The sequence below is a fragment of the Aotus nancymaae genome, unplaced genomic scaffold (genome assembly GCF_030222135.1).
Source record: "Aotus nancymaae isolate 86718 unplaced genomic scaffold, 86718_ANA_hifiasm-v0.15.2.pri h1tg000156l, whole genome shotgun sequence".
Taxonomy (NCBI): Eukaryota; Metazoa; Chordata; class Mammalia; order Primates; family Aotidae; genus Aotus; species Aotus nancymaae.
Genome location: NW_026988571.1, coordinates 156,380 through 169,875, shown reverse-complemented (window position 1 = coordinate 169,875; position 13,496 = coordinate 156,380). Strand labels below are relative to the sequence as shown.

The 13,496-nt window shown below is 40.8% G+C and overlaps 1 pseudogene; it reads right to left on the bottom strand.

Annotated features, from left to right (window-relative positions):
• Nucleotides 1–416: 416 nt before the first annotated feature.
• LOC135272964 (U6 spliceosomal RNA) lies at nt 417–510 on the bottom strand (annotated as a pseudogene).
• Between the last annotated feature and the right edge of the window lie 12,986 nt (nt 511–13,496).

Below are 13,496 nucleotides of genomic sequence, written 5' to 3'. Positions count from 1 at the left end.
TGAGCCCCGATCATGCCATTGCACTCCAGCCTGGGTAACAAGAGTGAAACTCTATCTCAAAAACAAACAACAATCCACTAATTTTTAACAGATGGGAAGTTAAGATATGTAAAATGCAATGAGATTTATAATGATTACCTTTGGATGATAGAACATGGCTTATATTTTTTGTTTTTCTAGGCTTCTTTTTTTCCCAATTTTATTTATTTTTTTGCTTTAAAAAATTTTAAATTGACACATGATAAACTTATGGGATACATAGTGATGTTGTCACACATGTATGTATAGTAGTTAGCATATCCACCATCTCAAACACTTATCATTTCTTTGTGTTGGAACTTTCAATACCCTCCATCTAGCTGTTTGAAACTGTATTATGTATAACTGTTAACTATAGTCATCCTATAGTGCTACAAGAAAATATGGAAGACTTCACAAATTGGCATGTCATTCATGCTAATCGTCTCTGTATCATTCCAATTTTAGTGTTTGTGCTGCTGAAGTGAGCACATTTGCCAATTTAAAAATGATTATATGTTACTTTTCCAACAAAAACTGAATGGGTTGAATTTAAAATAGAAGGCCAGGAAACATTTGAAAAGGTTTTTGTTTTTGTTTGAGACAGTCTCTCTCTGTTGCCCAGGCTGGAGTGCAGTGGTGCAATCATGACTCACTGCAGCCTCAATTTCCCAGGCTCAAGCAATTCTCCCACCTTAGCCTCCCCAGTAGCTAGTGCCCACCATAAAGCCCAGTTAATTTTTGTATTTTTTTAAGAGACATGTTTTTGTCATGTTGCTCAGGCTGGTCTTGAATTCTTAGGTTCAAGTGATCTGTTTGCCTCAGCCTCCCAAAGTACTGAGATTACAGGAATGAGCTACCATGCCCGGCCTTGAATCATTTTATTTTTAAGACGAAGTTTTGCCTTGTATCATTTTTAAAAAGTCAACTTTAGCACAATATTTATGGTATTTCACAGATAATAGAACTTTTTTTTTTGAGGAGGAGTCTCTCTCACACCCAGGCTGAGTGCAGTGGTGAGGAGATCTCAGTTCACTGCAACCTCTGCCTCCCAGGTTCAAGCAATTCTCCTGCCTCAGCCTTCCAAGTAGCTGGGACTACAGGCATGCACCACCACAGATGGCTAATTTTTGTATTTTTGGTAGAAACTGGGTTTCACCATGTTACCCAGGTTGGTCTCAAATTCCTAAGCTCAAAGGGATCCACCTGCCTTGGCCCTATAGGTATGAGCCACCAGCCCAGCCAACAACTGGACTTTTTTTTTTGTTTAGCTCAAGAAAGACCTGTGGCTTAGACACTTAGACAAAAAGAAGTAACATCTACTGACATTTAATCTTAAATGCTGTCTAGTGAAGCTGGAGGGTATTTCTTTTTCTTTCTGAGACAGTCTCACTCTGTTGTCCAGCCTGGAGTACAGTGGTCTGATCACAGCTCACTGTAGCCTCGACCTCCCAGGCTCAAGCGATCCTCCTACCTCAGCCTCTGGAGTAGCTGGGACTACAGGTGCATGCCATTGTGCCCGGTTAAGTTTTTGTATTTCTTGTAGAGATAGGATTTCCCTATATTGCCCAGGATGGTCTTACACTCCTGGGCTCAAGTGATTCACCCACCTGGGCCTCTCAAAGTGCTCAGATTGCAGGCCTGAGCCACTGAACCCAGCCAGGTATTTTTTTTCTCATTTTCATTTACATCTACAAATTTATATAGGATGGGAGGGAAAAAATTGATGAGATTAGAAACTGGGATCTTTATTTTAAGATTCAAGTTGATTAGCACATGTCTGATGACAATGTGGCCAAAGAGAGCCTGGTAGGGACAAGATAGTTAAAATGATAATGGAGATGGAGTAGGAGTTAAATACCTAACAGGAAATTTACTATAAGGGAGGGATCTGAATGGATGACCCAGACCTTTCTGCAGAAACTGAATCATTGAAGGCAGATGTTACCTTGAGGTGCAACGTGTAGTTGAACTAGAAATTTCTCCCTACTTAGATACTATACAATGTCTTGAAAATGTCTGTATTTGATCAGTTCGAAGTGCTGTACTGAGAAAGCCACTTCTAAGAGTGACACTGGAGCAAGTACCTGAAAGAAATGCTGAGCCCCAGCTGCACTGGCAAAGACCTGTTTCAACTGCCCTAGAAACAGAGAGCAAGGCACCAGTGTTAAGGGTGGAGGGTCTCCAGGTTCTTGGCATCTTGAACAAAGAATTGGGCAGAATGCATAAAACAAGGAAGAACTAAAGGATTTATTGAAAATGAAAGTATATTCCACAGTGTGGGAGCAGGCCAGAACATAGGAGCTCAAGGGCCCCATTACAGAATTTTGGGGAGTTGAAATACCTCTACTTGGGTTACACTCTATGTAAATGGAGAGGATGAAGTAAAGCCCTATGGAGAGGATATTTCCTGTCATAGCGGAAGTGTGAATTGGCCTTATGTTCCCTGCCTCCAGACCCTGTTTTTCTGCCTCATCTTCCCACTGAGAGATGCGATCCTCATAAATCTTTATGGGAGGCAGAGGGACCTGTGGTCTTTTCTCTGTAAGTGCTTTATGCTGACTTGGGGCATAGTTCCTATCTATTGGGGATTATGGAATTCTCACCCTGCTCTGTTTAGTGGAGGCAGGGTGGCTTCTTGATGGCCAGGGGTGGTGTCTTCACCTGGAACTGGCTGAAACCTTTGTTGCATGATCATCTGGAGCTTGATGGTCTCTAGGAGAGAGAAACTGAATTTGGTTAAAAGATTTAATGCATCAGGCATGGTGACTCACACCTGTAATCCCAGCACTTTGGGAGGCTGAGGTGAGTGGATCATGAGGACAAGAGATTGGGACCATCCTTGTCAACATAGTGAAACCCTGACTCTACTAAAAAATACAAAAATTAGCTGGGCATGGTGGCGCATGCCTGTAGTCCCAGCTACACGGGAGGCTGAGGCAGGAGAATCGCTTGAACCTGGGAGGTGGAAGCTGCAGTGAGCTGAGATCGAGCCACTGCACTCCAGCCTGGCAACATAGTGAGACTCTGTCTCAATTAAAAAAAAAAAAGATTAAATGAGAATCTGTTATATGTAAATTTTTGGTGTTGCAGAAGAAGTAGCACTTGAATATAAATTTTCTCTCAGCAAGGTAACAAGGCAACTTGACTTTCTGCAGAAAGGGTACACTTGCCAGTAGTTTGCCATGAGAGTACAAAGAAAAGGTAGACATATTTATCCCTTACAAACCGGCCCCTACTGCTGTGCCCTGCCTCCATTGGCTGGAACTGGGCCTCACAGTCTAAACTGTGTTGATTGGCTAATAACTCAAAACTTTTCCTAAAAGGGTAAAGGCAAGAGAGAAAAAAGGAAAAGAGGAAGTCATTTGTGAAAGACTTAAAGAAGAGTAACATTTCCAAATAAGGAAGGAGAATGAACTATGGGCTGAGGTCTTCCTGGGCTTGTCCAGACACGTCAGGGCAGATATCTGGGCTACAGTATAAGAACTAGGAACACAGAATATACCTATTTCTTTATTATAACTAACAGCTACTTAGGATTATTAACAAAAGGGTTTAGAGTAAATCAACCTTTGAAGAAGCTATTATTCATCCTTAATAAGCTAAGAAGAAAGCTTTGAAGAGGAACTTCATTTACTTTTATTTTCTATGAACCTCTCTCAGGGGGTGGATACCTATGCTGTCAAGAATGTTTGTTATAGAGATTTGCAAAAGAAAAAACAAAACCTGATCTGTTCTAGAATTCATGTGTTTCCTTAAAGTCTTAGCACAAATGACTTCATTTTGATTTGGTTTAGTCTGTTGAGGCCTAGTGCATGAGTTTAGTCCAAAATGATGGCCTCCCAGAAGTTTGTTTACCAAAATTCCTCCTTTTTGGTCATGTTCTCACTTAGGTGAGAGTGTCACCAAAAGTTAAGGCCTCAGTACCACTCTCAGTTACCATCATTTTGGGTTTCCAGTCACAGCACATCATTTATAGGTTATAGTGTCCTCATGGCTGCACATTTCCTTCAGCTCCAGTTATTCCAGTTGAAGAGAGACCATATGACATTCTAGAGATGGCTGCATGCAAGCATTTAAAACCTTTGAGAGAATACAGTGCACCAGGGAGACTATTTTTATAACTATTGACTATTGGGAGGGTAATAGCAAGAGTTTGGAGCAAGCTCCTTACCCAAGGTCCCCCATAAACCAAACCTCCTAAAATCAAATAGATCAAAGAATGAGCTACAGAAAGAGTTTACTCACTTAACTAGGCAGTCTCTTTGTTAATCCCCAACCACTGGATTTCTGTAATCTTCATTAGATATATTTCCCCATAGGCCATAAGTGCCAGCAGCTGCACAGATACTTCTTTGTTCAGCCAATTCTATCATAACTTTCACAAAAGAATTTAATGTCTGTTGTGTAACTGTAGCCTTTACAGTAGAGTTTGCTATACAGCCTATCTGAGGGATACAGTTTTTGTTTTGTTTTGTTTTTTTGAGATAGAGTCTCATTCTATTGCCCAGAGTGGAGTGCAGTGGCACAATCTTGGCTCACTGCAAGCTCTACCTCCCAGGTTCAAGTGATTCTCCTGCCTCAGTCTCCAAAGTAGCTGGGATTTTAGGCTCCCATCATGACACCAGACTAATTTTTGTATTTTTAGTAGAGACGGGGTTTCACTATGTTGGCCAGGCTGGTCTTGAACTCCTGACCTCAGGTGATCCACCCACCTCAGACTCACAATATGCGGTGATTATAAGCATGACCCACTGTACCCAGCCTGAGGGATACATTTCTAATCATTGCTTCTTTTACTTTTACCCACAGAAAAAGGACCTAACAAATGATACCCTGTTTGAAGAGCAAAGGCCTTCTGGCAGTGTTTTCTTTAATCCACAATGTGGGTTAAGAGGAGTGAAAAAATGTTTTGTTTTTGACTGATTAGGAGGCAATGTATGTACAATTAAAGTTTCTTACCTACATTGGGCGTTCACCTTTTATCTATCAAAGTGTCCCCTTATACTGTATAAGGCTGTCTGCAAACTCCTTCGCAATAAAAATATATCCCATTAAGGCACATAACAGACCCATTTTCCACATCTATTGTTCATAGAGTCATACAAAAAAATATTCAAAGATGAGAATTTCATGACAGTTGAAGTCTTGTCTGTGAATTTGGGAAAAGCTGTTCATATTATGAGTGCCGTCTGCTTCTTGGGAGACATTTCCCTGGTAGCTTTACCTCAAGGGCTCCAATGAGCACACAGTTCCAAAAGTGTGGAGAGATCCAGGACCCTTCTCAGTGGTGTGAGACTGATCCCAAAGCCCTGGGTTCTGAAGTTTTCTTGTAGTGTGGATGACAAGGACAGTCTTTCTCTGATGTTTCCAGAAGATCCAAACCATAAAAAAGCTTGTTTTCACCTGGTGAAAATACACTGTTGCATAATAATCTACTGTTATAACATCCACTCTCTTGCATGGGAAAGATTTTATACAACCAGAAAACATACATTGAAAATAACAATTGAATGAATCCCTTTATAAAATGTTTAAATGGCCCACCAGGTGGCCAGATTTAATTGTCTTCCCAAGAATATGGAACCAAGCATTGGTTATAAAATGTTTGTTGTTATTGTTGTAGTTGTTTGTTTTCAAATGGAATTTTGCTCTTTTTGCCCAGGCTGGAGTGCAATGGCACAATCTTGGCTCACTGCAACCTCCACTTCCCAGGTTCAAGCTATTCTTCTGCCTCAGCCTCTCGAATAGCTAGGATTATAGCCATGCATTACCACACCCAGCTAATTTTGTATTTTTAGTAGAGATGGGATTTCACCATGTTGGCCAGGCTGGTCTTGAACTCCTAACCTCCAGTAATCCACCCGTCTTAGCCCCCCAAAATGCTGGGATTATAGGCATGAGCCACCGCACCTGGCCAGTTATAAAATGTTTTAAACAATTTTAGTATCAGCTGATTTAATATGAAAATCTGACAGTATTTTCTTGGTATTTAATTAATTTTTGTTCTACTCAGGTTAGTAGCTTTTTACAAGGAAATTTGGTTATTTCTGTGGTTTACAATAACAATGTAATAACCATAATTATATTTGATAGCATATACTATTTTAGAAATCTCATACAATTTTGGAACATATGTTCATATTATTCACAAAAACATAACTTAAGAAAACTGAACATTATTTTGGCAATCTCATTTACCTAAACATGTCAAATAATCCTGTTTACCTCTTTTCTGAATGTTTTCAGGGCCCTTTTATCCATCCAAAAATCCAGGGATTAGGAAAGACAATTTTGAAACTGAAGTTTGATTTTAGAATTCCAGATTAGCATAAGTTATTTATTTTGCCAAAATGATGACTCAGAAATTTTAAACTAGTAAAAACCTTTCATAACTTTTCCAAACACACACACTCAACACTTTATATGTAAAACTTTCTAGTAGTCTTTTTTTTTTTGAGACAGAGTCTTGCTCTTGTTGCCCAGGCTGGAGTGCAATGGCATGATCTCGGCTCACTGCAACCTCTGCCTACCTGGTTTGAGCAATTCTCCTGCCTCAGCCTTCTGAGTAGCTGGGATTACAGGTGCCTACTACCATGCCTGGCAAATTTTTGTATTTTTAGTAGAGATGGGGTTTTGCCATGTTGGCCAGGCTGGTCTCAAACTCCTGACCTCATGGTCTGCCCACCTCAGCCTCCCAAAGTACTGGGATTACAGGTATGAGCCACTGTGCCTGGTCTCTAGTAGTCTCAATTGCATGTTACAATGGCGATTCTTAGCAATTTTAACTTTAATGTAAAACCTGGTAAGTTATGTTCTAATAAGGGTTGACTATTTCTAGGATAGTTAGGGCGTGGCTAATTCCACACATCCCCAGGCTTTACCTAGTATAGGGTCCAGCTCTAAAGGGTCCTGTGAGCCCCTCCCTGCTGATGTGGAGATGAGAAACTGTGAAAATAAAGACACAAGACACAGAGATAGAGAAAAGAGAGTTTGGACCCAGGGGTCCACTGCCAACCAAAATGTGGAGTCCAGCAGTGGCCATGAGTGCCTGGACACTCTGACTTTTATTGAGTACAAAGCAGGGGGAAGGGTAGACAGGGTGAGGTAATGGTGGTCAGTAGGGTCAGGTAAATCACGTGTCTTGGTGACAGGGGCTCAGGATTTTCAAGAAGCCAAGGCAAGGAGAAAACTTAAGGCATCAGCACTTTTTTCATACTTGTCAAGAAATAACAAGGTCACTTAGATTTATGTTACTATTACTAATTCTCATCTTTTGAGAAAGAGAGGAACCAGGTGCAGAAGCAGAACATGAAAGTAGACAGGGAACATGACCGCTGAAACACAGCATCACAGAGACAATTAAGCCCCCAGATGTCGGCGGGCCTCCCTGAAAGCTGCCAGGCCTACCACAAGAATTTGGAAGAGTGTTTTATCTTAATTTCCCCAGGGAAGGAGACATCTCGGCCATCTTCTCCTTCCCTAGCTGGCTAAACAGCAGGCACTTTCACAGCGCTGGTGCTACTGCACAACTGAGGTGTCCTCCTGCAGCCCTTATGTGGGCGTGACAGAGGACTTAGAGCATCTTGCCTTAGGGTTACCTCTTTTTCCAATGCCACTTCAGTCCCATACTTCTTGACTTGAGACTTATTAGTAAGATTAAGGATTATATGATTATATATATGTATATATTTATGATTACCTGTGAATAGCTATGTGATTATTTATGATTAGATATAGGAATAACTATGTAACTATATCTCTAATTCTTTTCTAATTCTATATTTATATGAGAGCAGACTGAGGTCTCAGACCCTTGCCTCGGCTCCTGTGGGGTTCCCCCCCCACACCTAGCTGGAAAGCAGGCAAGTTAAAGAATTTTCAAAAACCAAAGAAGCAGCTTATGACCTTAAAGCATTTAGCAAAGCTAATATTTGAACATAACTTAGACCACGTTTGCATTCTGAAAACATTGTATTTTACCAATAATCTTTAAAATCATTTTTATTTCCCAAATACTGCTAAAGTCATGTGAACTAAAAGGCATTACACTTTCTACTTTTCTGACAAAATACTTGATTTAAGTTCTTATTATTATTGCTGTCATTTTGTTTGAGACAGAGTCTGGCTCTGTAGTTCAGGCTGGAGTGCTATGGCTCGATCTTGGCTCACTGCAACCTCCACCTCAGGGCTCAAGTGATTCTCTTGCCTCAGCTTCCCAAGTGGCTGGGATTACAGGTGCCTGTCACCACACCCAACTAATTTTTGTATTTTTAGTGGAGACGGGGTTTCACCATGCTGGCCAGGCTGGTCTTGAACTCCCAACCTCAGGCTATCTGCCCATCTCAGCCTCCCAAAGTTCTGGGATTATAGAGGTGAGCCACTTCATCTAGTCTAATCTCTTATTATTATTAAACAATTAATTAAAAACTTTACATGGGAGATAAACAGTGACTTTTACTTTATACTCTTTCTCTCAGTTTGCACAGAGAGAAAGAGACTAGAGACTGACTGGTAAGAAATTTTTGCCCTTTTGCCAGCATGCCAGGCTTCTGGGTTCCTGAGAGGCCCTAGCCACCCTGTTTGACTGTATGCAAAAGACACATTGCTATGAATTAAGAATATTCATAGGTAGTTTACATATTTTGGAGAAACTAGGAAGAGAGAGAAATATGACTCAAATTCTATTTGGGAGAGTATACACAACAAACTTAAAATATCAGGCAGCCTAAAACACAAAAAGTTAATACAAAAGGATAGAGCACTGGTGTTCTCCATTACATTAATTCCTGCAGACCCGACAAAGGTAGCTTAGGAATTCCAGATAAATGGAACAAATGATGACTTGTTAAAAATGCACAGGAAACAAAATGACTATTCACAGAACCGAATAAAAGCCTTCCACTAAAAACTAAAAAGCATCACTGTTTTATATATATGGATACACAGCAAAGTCAGAGGTGCATTAACAGCAAATGAATTAAAAACTAGAAGTAAAAACACACAAACAGGAAACCAACTCGAAATTTTTCCACTTGATTTACCTCGGAAGCTGCAGTGTTACCTAGGGCCCCCAAAAACCCACATAATGAATATTTTGTTTCTGATACACAATTCAATATCCCTACATTCACCAATATTATTTTACACTCTGTGCAGTCAAGAAATCCACTTCAGGCATATGACCAATAAGTACTCTAGCACTATCCACACAAAACAGTAAATGTACAGTGAAGCAATGCAAGCATGTATGTGAAATTTGGCTTTACATTAAATACAGCTTCATGCTTAACTATATTAAAACAGAGTGGCCAGGTGCAGTGGCTCACACCTGTAATCTGAGCACTTTGGGAGGCTGAGGCGGGCAGATCACAAGGTCGGGAGATCGAAAACATCCTGGCTAACATGGTGAAACTCTGTTTCTACTAAAAATACAAAAATTGGCTGGGCATGGTGGCACACACCTGTAGTCCCAGTGACTTGGGAGGCTGAGGCAGGAGAACTGCTTGAATCTGGGAGGCAGAGGTTGCAGTGAGCTGAGATCACACCACTGCACCCCAGTGTGGTGACAGAGTGAGACTCCATCTCAAAAAAAAAAAAAGAATTGCCCAACTGCCAATGAATGTTTTACAATACTTCTAATTTTACTTTAATCCAGACTGAGAGCTTTAACTATAAAAATGCTAAAGAGCCAAATATCTCCAATTATTTATCAAGTTTTAAACAATATTATTTAAACTTTTTCCACATCTTTCTCCTCTACTTAATGGTTCCTTACTACATTGTTTCATAAATAACTTTTTCAAATCTGTAATTTGAACTAACTTTTAGATAACTTCTGAATTAGACAAAATTATTCTTTTTTCCACTAATAACTATTTCTGGCACATTTTGTATACAGAATTACGTGTTACCTAGAATTTTTATCTTTAGTAACCTAAAACTTAGTGAAACCCTAAAAAGCAAGAAATCGTGAGCTATCAGATATGGACACTTACAGATAAGAACAGTTCCACAATTTCAGAAACATATTTTCCTATATTACAATGCTTTCTTACTTGGAATGTTAGAAACAAGTGCCCAGTGCTGCAAAGAAAACCAGCAGGTAGGCAGAAAATTCTTCAGCATGGCAAATTTTCTTCTGCAGAAGGGTGCAGCTTGCACCAGTCACAATCACAAGAGAACACTGAGAGGAATAGGGCAGCGGTTTTTATCCCTAATGCAGTTACTATCACTTCCGTGTCCTTTCCCCATTGGCTGGGGTTAGGCCTCACAATCTAAGCTAACTCAATTGGCTAAGGTTTAAAATTGAATAGGGTCTATTAGGCAGGAAGGAAGAGGGACTGTCTGTTACTAGGTGGGGAGGCACATTTGGACTTGTCTGGGTGTGGCAATGGCAGGAACGTTGTTTACAGAACAGGTATCTAGAAGACAAGAAAGTACAAGGAAGTTGGTCTTAAGAAACAAGGAACAGGAACTAAGGCTTTTTGAAGAGGAATTTATCAACTCTGACAGAAATGACTCAGATATTAAATGGGCATTAAAAACAACTTTAAGATTTTAATTTACTGGTAGGGTGTGGTGGCTCATGGCTGTAATATGCATTTATCTCAGTGATAATTTGAATAGAATGGGAGGCAGTCTTCACCCCAAGCAGCTCCCAGCTTGAATTAACACTGACATTTAAAAATATCTAGCAAAGACAAACATAACCTCAGCCCTTCAGGAGGCCGAGGCAGGCAAATCATGAGGTCAGGCGATTGAGACCATCCTGGCCAACATGGTGAAACCTCATGTCTACTAACCATACAAAAATTAGCTGGGCATGGTGATGCATGCCTGTAATCTCATCTACTTGGGAGGCTGAGGCAGGATAATCACCTGGACCAGGTAGTCGAAGGTTTTGGTGAGCTGAGTTCATGCCACTGCACTCCAGCCTGGCGACAGAGCGGGACTCCGTCTGAAAAACAATTAATTTACACAAAAATTATTGGTTTGGTCCAGAAAGGCAAGACAACTTGAGGTGAGGAGGGAGCTTGGGGGGTTTCAGATCACAGGCCAACAGTTGGATTCTTCTGAGTTTCTGATTAACCATTCCTGAGGAAGCAATCAGATATGCATTTATCTCAGTGACACTTTGAATAGAATGGGAGGCAGGCTCTCCCCAAGCAGCTCCGGCTTGAATTAACACTGACATTTTAAAATATCTAGCAAAGGCAAACATATAATTCAGACAAAATGTATGCTGACAATTGTAAAGGCATTTCTATTTTTATTCCACCAATAATTTTGAAGCTAGCTTGTTTAGTAAAGTTATACTTCAAATCATGTGAACTTGAAGACTGCTTAGACATATTAATTTATGAGTGGTTTTTTACTTACAAGCCAATTTTGGTAGACACAACATATAACAACAAGTGTACATACAAATGAACACATCTAGACATGAATGCACACACGTAGATGAAGATCCAGTAGCTTGGAACCTTAGCCATGAGACAGCAGCAATACAAGCTTGCCCCAATAGATAATTCAGTTAAGGCTGTGACCAATATTTCAGTTAAAGCAGTTTCCATGGCAGTTTGATTTTTAAAGGCCAAATCTTCCCAGACTCCAAAGAGCACTGGGGCAAAACTGTACCAAAGGAGGGTGTCACACATTAACCAGGTGTGCTTAGAACCACAGCACAAAAGCCTGGATTCATGCCGTGTCATTTCCCTTTCCCATTAGACAGTAGACTGCAGATTCTGAACAATGTTGGGGCCAAACAGCATTGCAGCTGCCAGAGGAAATTCTAAGAAGGGTTTAGTTCTAGACCTCAGAGCCTTTGCCAAGAGCATCCCCTTTTGAGGAAAGAGACCCAAGCATCTAGGATCACCACCCCCTTGACCTCCACGCTGCATTTCAATAGAAGTAAAGGCTGGCCAACCAGCACCTCCTTAATCACCTTCCTATAGATTGCAGGCATAGGATGGGGGAGTCTTTCCAGAAGGCACTGTTTTTACTTAAACAAGATCAAACCCCCACCCCGTAGCAGAATCAGCCTCGAGAAACAGAGCTCCCAAACACCGAATGGGAAAGGAAAGGGTTTATTATCACAGCCGGGAGCTGAGGAAATGACCTGTCCAAATTCAGCTCATCTAACAAAGGAAGGTTCTGTCTTTATATAGGCTTATACTTTAGATATTACATGTTGAAGAATCTTAGGTTTATAGCTTTAGAAATCACATATGAAAAGGGCCTAGGTTTACAGCTTCAGGAATCACATATGAAAGGGTTCCAGTTCACAGTTTTAGGACTCACACACAAAAAGGTTTCTGGTTTGATCTTGTTTTAAGTGAAAATAATGCCTTCTGGAGAGTCCCAAGACCAAGCCTGCCACCTACAGGAAGGTGAAACCGGAGGCGCCAGTGGGTCAGCCTTTTCTTCTATTGAAATGCAGTGTGATAGTCAAAGGGGAAGTTGATCTCAGATGCCTGTGTCTCCCTCTTCAAACCCACACCTACTCCATGGATCAAGACCCTTTCACATGTAATATCTAAAACTATAAACCCAAGACCCTTTCACATGTAATTTCTAAGGTTATAAACCCAAGACCCGTTCACGTGTAATATCTAGAGTTGTAAGTGTATGTAAAGGCAGAACTTCTCTTTGTTAGAGGAGCTTGGCTGTTAGACAACTATGTCACCTTGCTCCCAGCTGAATAAATCACCTCTCCCTTCCTAGTTCAGTGTCCAAGAGGTCTGTTTCTCATGGCCACTCCTGCTTCACTTTGGGCAGATTGAGGTCCACAGGTGTTGGAAACAGGTTTATAATGTCAGGAAAAATCCACTCTGAGACAATGGATGACTCAGCAAGGCTAGAGGATGCAACTCGCTGGTAATCTTGCCACCAGAGCACACCTGAACAAGGGAGACAGGGACATTTATAACTTTCATAACCTGATGCAATCGCCTTACTGCTGAGTCCAGTTTCATTGGCTAGAACAGGACCTCACATTCTATGCTTGACCAGATTTGCTAAAAGCTTGGAAATTTCCTGAAAAGATAAGGAGAAAGAAGACAAGGAAGAAGAGGAAGCTAGTCAGGAGAAGGTCAGGAGGGTTTCCAAATAAGGAATGGCATGCACCAGGGTTTGGAGCTTGCCCAGTTCTGTTCAGACTTGCCAGAGCAAGTCAAGGTAGCTGATTGAAGATGTAGCAGATTTAGAGAATATATATACATGGGTATATGTTTATCCTAATAGGGGATAATGGCCAGAGAGCAAAAGATTGTAACTCCTTATAATATAGTCTGATATAAACTTTGAAGAAGAACTTTCCCACCTCTAACAATAGGACCCACAGAGCATCCTCCTGTGGGGTCCAATCTTAGACTGTCAGACGTCTCTGACCTTAGATGGGCACCAGTACCACGCACAGGTTTTCCCCTCCAAAGCCTACTATGACCCTTATAAGAATAGTCATGAGCTCTAATGAG